At 42.1% G+C, this 6,774-nt stretch overlaps 1 pseudogene; it reads left to right on the forward strand.

Moving 5' to 3' along the window:
• Positions 1–1,473: 1,473 nt before the first annotated feature.
• LOC129529834 (uncharacterized) lies at positions 1,474–6,570 on the forward strand (annotated as a pseudogene).
• The last annotated feature ends 204 nt before the right edge of the window (positions 6,571–6,774 follow it).

Consider the following 6,774-nt stretch of genomic DNA (forward strand, 5'->3'; position numbering starts at 1 on the left):
GACTTCATGTCCAAAACACCAAAAGCAATGGCAACAAAAGACAAAATTGACAAATGGGATCTGATTAAACTAAAGAGCTTCTGCACAGCAAAAGAAACTACCATCAGAGTGAACAGGCAACCTACAAAATGGGAGAAAATTTTCGCAACCTACTCATCTGACAAAGGGCTAATATCCAGAATCTACAATGAACTCAAACAAATTTACAAGAAAAAAACAAACAACCCCATCAAAAAGTGGGCAAAGGACATGAACAGACACTTCTCAAAAGAAGACATTTATGCAGCCAAAAAACACGTGAAAAAATGCTCATCATCACTAGCCATCAGAGAAATGCAAATCAAAACCACTATGAGATACCATCTCACACCAGTTAGAATGGCAATCATTAAAAAGTCAGGAAACAACAGGTGCTGGAGAGGATGTGGAGAAATAGGAACACTTTTACACTGTTGGTGGGACTGTAAACTAGTTCAACCATTGTGGAAGTCAGCGTGGGAATCAAAGGAACTGTGCTGAGAAGACACTGTGGGCTGAGGCTCCTCGTGCTTCTTCGTGGTGTTCAATTCCTAAGCCCACGATCCTCTGGAGGGGCATTCTTTACAAACCAAGGTCCCTATTTCATCACATGTGGCTAACGGATCGGAATCAGCCACCTGCAACAATTTTATTTCCAGGGTTCTTTCTCTTGTCAACTACAGATCAGGAAACAAATGCATGAAAGTGGATATCTTTTTTCCTCTTTCAAAATAGAAGCAGGTGACATCATTCGCAGTAAGGAACTGCTGAAAACCTTAAACAATTCATTTCAGGGCACTTTCTGGGGAACATTTCCATCCGGTGTAGTGACGTGGACCAATCCAACCCACCCATTTTGTTTAGTGCACTGCTATATTTTAAAATGTTTCTTGTTCATTTTGAAAAACCAGATAAAAATTATAACAATACTTTCTCTACGATAGAATTCTTTGTTTGCAATTCACTGAAAACCTGCCCAAGTAGTCTTAACCAAACATAAGAGGAACTTACTGAACAATGTAACTGTATAGTTTGGCGAAAACTGAAAATCTAGCCTTGGGTGAGCCTTATGCTGCTCATTCAGTCTCTTGCTCTCTTTCTCTGTTTCTCAGCTCGACATCCTCAATGAGGACTCCATTCTCAGGTCCACTCTCTCTTCTTGGTCTAAAAGAAGGAACATGGCTGCTACTTCCAGGGGTACACACTACCCCATTCGTGTCAAAGAAAAGCATTTCCCCCCAGTATTCCCGAGCCAAAGTCTTAAGATTCAGTCTGATTTCAACATTTTGGGTTATATGGCCACCCCCAACCAAACACTATGTCCAGGGGATGAAACGAGTGTCTGGCTTATACTAGTTTTGTGTTCCATAAGTCCATTGGTCAACTGCCTCAAAACTACATGTATCCCCAAATGGGAATCAGGATTTTTGGGAAGGAAGAAAGTAGAAATGAGTGATGGAAAGGCAAACAACAAATGTCCACTCTGTGCGACACAAATTGTTGCTTATATTAGGTAATTGTTTTAACTTTAAACTTGTCTAAACCCCTTCACACCCATTAGCACACTAGAGCCTTGCAACAACCCTAACAGGTAATCAATACTGGAAATATTGTTCCCACTTCATAGATGAGGAAACTGAAGCCCAGATGAATCAAGTGAATTCAATAAAGCTGCACTGTTGCATAGTGTTAGAGAAAATTGACCCTTGGGTTGTAGAAATCTGATCCTCTAACACCAAATACATATATTTATATGAATTATGTTCATTGTATCTTATTTTTTAATCCCATAACCCACTCCCATTCCCCTCCTTCCTACTCTCACAACCTTCCTAAGATATTAATATTTAACATGTAGTTTTTGTGTTAGATTATGTTCTTTCAAACTGTGTATTGTTGTTTTGTGTGCATATCTTCTTAATCTATATAAGTAGTACGATCTTATATTGCTCTTTCTGTTTCTCAGTTTTTTTCCTTTTTAAAAAATTTTTATGTAACTTTAAGTTCTGGGATACATGTGCAAAATGTACAGGTTTGTTACATAGGTATACGCATGTCATGGTGGTTTGCTGCACCTATCAACCTTTCATTTAGGTTTTTAGCCCTGCAGGCATTAGCTATTTGTCCTGATGCTCTCCCTTCCCTCCCCCCACCAACAGGCCCTGGTGTGTGTTGTTCCCCTCCCTGTGTCCATGTGTTCTCATTGTTCAACTCCCACTTATGAGTGAGAACATGCAGTGTTTAGTTTTCTTTTCCTGTGTTAGTTTGCTGAGGAAGATGGCTTCCAGTTTCATCCATGTCCCCTGCAAAGGACATGATCTCATTCCTTTTTATGGGTGTGTAGTATTCAATGGTGTATATGTACCACATATTCTTTATCCAGTCTATCATTAATGGGCATTTGGGTTGGTTCCATGTCTTTGCTATTGTAAATAGTGCTGCCAAAAACATATGTGAGCATGTATCTTTATAGTAGAATGATTTATATTCCTTTGAGTATATACCCATTAGTGGGATTGTGGGTCAAATGCTATTTCTGGTTCTCGACCCTTGAGAAATCACCACACTGTCTTCAACAATGATTGAACTAGTTTATATTCCCACCAGCAGTGTAAAAGCGTTTCTACTTCTCCACAGCCCCGGCAGCATCTGTTGTTTCTTGAATTTTTAATAATTGCCATTCTGCCTGGCGTGAGATGGTATCTCATTGTGGTTTTGATTTGCATTTCTCTAACGATCAGTGATATTGAGCTTTTTTCATATGTTTTTTGGCAGTATAAATGTCTTCTTTTGAGACATGTCTGTTCATGTCCTTTGCCCACTTTTTGATGGGGTTGTTTGTTTTTTGTTTTGTAAATTTAAGTTCCTTGTAGATTCTGGATATTAGACCTTTATCAGACAGGTAGATTGAAAACATTTTCTCCACTCTGTAGATTACCTGTTCACTCTGATGATAGTTTCTTATGCTGTGCAGAAGCTCTTTAGTTTAAATAGATCTCATTTGTCAATTTTACCTTTTGTTGCAGTTGCTTTTGGCGATTTCATCATGAAGTCTTTGCCCATGCCTATGTCCTGATGGTATTGCCTAGGTTTTCTTCCAGAGTTTTTATGGTTTTGCATTTTACATTTAAGTATTTAATCCATCTAGAGTTAATTTTTGTATAAGGCATAAGGAAGGAGTCCAGTTTCAGTTTTCTGCATATGGCTAGCCAGTTTTCCCAGCATTGTTTACTGAATAGGAGATCCTTTCCCTTTTGCTTGATTTTGTCAGGTTTGTCAAAGATCAGATGGTTCTACATGTGTGGTGTTATTTCTGAGGTCTCTGTTCTGTTCCATTGGTCTGTATGTCTGTTTTGGTACCAGTAACATGCTGTTTTAGTTACTGTAGCCTGGTAGTATAGTTTGAAGTCAGGTAGCGTGATGCCTCCAGCTTTGTTCTTTTTGCTTAGGATTGTCTTAGCTATACGGGCTCTTTTTTGATTCATATGAAATTTAAAGTATTTTTTTTCTAATTCTGTGATGAATGTCCATGGTAGTTTGATAGGAATACCACTGAATCTATAAATTACTTTGGGCAGTATGGCCATTTTCACAATATTGATTCTTCCTATCCACGGTTATGGAATGTTTTTCCATTTCTTTGTATCCTCTCTTATTTCCTTGAGCAGTGGTTTGTAGTTCTCCTTGAAGAAGTCCTTCATATGTCTTGTTAGCTGTATTCCTAGGTATTGTATTCTCTTCATAGCAATTGTGAAAGGGAGTTCATTCATGATTTGGCACTCTGCTTGTCTATTTTTGGTGTACAGGAATGCTTGAGATTTCTGCATGTTGATTTTGTATCCTGAGACTTTACTGAAGTTGTTTATCAGCTTAAGAAATTTGGGGACTGAGAAAATGGGGTTTTGTAAATATAGAATCATGTTGTCTGCAATCAGAGATGATTTGACTTTCTCTTTTCCTATCTGAATACCCTTTATATCTTTCTCTTTCCTGGCTGCCCTGGCCAGAACTTCCAATATTATGTCGAATAGCAGTGATAAGAGAGGGTATCGTTGTCATGCACTGGTTTTCAAAGGGAAAGCTTCCAGCTTTTGCCCATTCAATATGATATTGGCTATGTTGTGTCATAAATAGCTCTGTTATTTTGAGATATGTTCCATCAATACCTAGTTTATTGAGAGTTTTTAACATGAAGGGATGTTGAGTTTTATTGAAGGCTTTTTCTGCATTTATTGAGATAAGCATGTGTTTTTGTCAGTGGTTCTGTTTAAGTGATGGATTACATTTATTGATTTGCATATGTTGAACCAGCCTTGTATCTCAGGCATGGAACCGACTTAATCATGGTGGATAAGCTTTTTGATGTGCTGCTGGATTCGCTTTGCCAGTATTTTATTGAGGATTTTTGCATCAATGTTCATCAGGGATATTATCCTGAAGTTTTCCTTTTTTGTTTTGTCACCTCCCAGTTTTGGTATCAAGATGATGCAGGCTTCATAAAATGAGTTAGGGAGGAGTCTCTCATTTTCAGTTGTCTGAAATAGTTTCAGAAGGAATGGTACCAGCTCCTCTTTGTACTTCTGGTAAAATTCGGCTGTGAATCTGTCTGGTCCTTGGCTTTTTTTGGTTGGTATGCTATTAATTAATGCCTCAATTTCATAACTTGTTATTGGTCTATTCAGGGACTGAACTTCTTTCTGGTTTAGTCTTGGGAGGGTGTATATGTCCAGGAATTTATCCATTTCTTCTAGATTTTCTAGTTTATTTGCATGGAGGTGTTCATAGTGTTCTCTGATAGTAGTTTGTATTTCTGCGGGGTCAGTGGTGATCTCCCCTTTATCATTTTTTATTGTGTCTATTTGATTCTTCTCTCTTATTAGTCTAGTTAGCTGTCTATTTTGTTAATGTTTTCAAAAAACTAGCTACTGGATTCACTGATTTTTTGAAGGGTTTTTCATTTCATTATCTCCTTCAGTTCTGCACTGACCTTAGTTATTTCTTCTCTTCTGCTAGCTTTTGGGTTTGTTTGCTCTTGCTTTTCTAGCTCTTTTAATTGTGATATTAGGGTGTTGATTTAAGATCTTTCTAGCTTTCTGATATGGACATTTAGTGCTATAAATTTCCCTCTTAACACTGCTTTAGCTGTGTCCAAGAGATTCTGGTACATTGTCTCTTTGTTCTCATTGGTTTCAAAGAACTTCTTGATTTCTGCCTTAATTTCATTATTTACCCAAGAGTCATTAAGGAATGGGTTGTTCAATTTCCATGTAGTTGTGTGGTTTTGAGTGAATTTCTTAATCCTGAGTTCTAATTTGATTGCGCTGTGGTCTGAGAGACTGTTTGTTGATTTCAGTTCTTTTGCATTTGCTGAGGGGTGTTTTACTTCCATTTATGTGGTCAATTTTACAATAAGGGCTATGTGGCACTGAGAAGAATGTATATTCTGTTGATTTGGGGTGGAGAGTTCTTTTTATTTTTATTAAAAAGTAAACTTTAATATCGAAAATGCAAACTTGGGGAAGACAAAAGATCACACACAAGGCTGTCACTTCACACTTGGAAGGTTGCACAGCGGCTGGGCAGAGGCATTCCTCACATCCCAGATGGGGCAGCAGCTGGGCAGAGGCACTCCTCACTTCCCAGGCAGGGCAGGTTGGGCAGAGGCGCTCCTCACTTCCCAGACAGTGGGCAGCTGGGCAGAGGCGCTCCTCACTTCCCAGATGGGGTGGCGCCCGGTCAGAGATGCTCCTCAATTCCCAGACAGGGTGGAAGCTGGGCAGAGGTGCTCCTCACTTCCCAGACAGTGGGAAGCTGGGCAGCAGGGCAGCAGAGTTCCTCACATCCCAGACAGTGGGGCGGCCAGGCAGAGGTGCTCCTCACTTCCCAGACGGGGCATCCGGGCAGAGGCGCTCCTCACTTCCCAGACGGTTGGTGGCCGGGAAGAGGCACTCCTCAATTCCCAGATGGTGGGGCAGCCAGGCAGTGGCGCTTCTCACTTCCCAGATGGTTGGCAGCCGGGCAGAGGCGCTCTTCAATTCCCAGAGGATGTGGCGGGTGGGCACAGGTGCTCCTCACTCCCCAGTCAGCTGGGCAGCTGGGCAGAGGTGCTCCTCACTTCCCAGAAGAGGTGGCCGGGCAGAGACGCTACTCACTTTGCAGTCAGTTGGGTGGCGGGGCAGAGGCGCTCCTCACTTCCCAGATGGGTTGGTGGCCGGGCAGAGATGCTCTTCACTTGCTAGATGGGGCAGTGGCCGGGCAGAGGCGCTCCTCACTTCCCAGACAGTGGGCAGCTGGGCAGAGGTGCTCCTCACTTCCTGGACGGTGGGCAGCTGGGCAGAGATGCTCCTCATGTCCCAGATGGGGCGGTGGTGGGCAGAGGCCCTCCTCACATTCCAGATGGGGTGGCCACCGGGCAGAGGGGCACCTCACTTCCTAGATGGGGTGGCAGCCCGGCAGAGGCACTCCTCACTTCCCAGACGGGCCTGCAGCTGGGCAGAAACACTCCTCTCTTCCCAGATGGTGGGGCGGCTGGGCAGAGGTGCTTCTCACTTCCCAGACAGTGTGGTGGGGAGGGGAAGGGCAGAGGCGCTCCCTCACATCCCAGATGGTGGGGCGGCTGGGCAGAGGCACTCCTCTTTTCGATTTGGGGTGGAGAGTTCTGTAGATGTGTATTAGGTCCCCTTGGCCCAGAGCTGAGTTCAAGTCCTGAATATCCTTGTTAATTTTCCATCTCATTGATCTGTCTAATATTGAGAG

This window comes from Gorilla gorilla, chromosome X (assembly GCF_029281585.2).
Source record: "Gorilla gorilla gorilla isolate KB3781 chromosome X, NHGRI_mGorGor1-v2.1_pri, whole genome shotgun sequence".
Taxonomy (NCBI): Eukaryota; Metazoa; Chordata; class Mammalia; order Primates; family Hominidae; genus Gorilla; species Gorilla gorilla.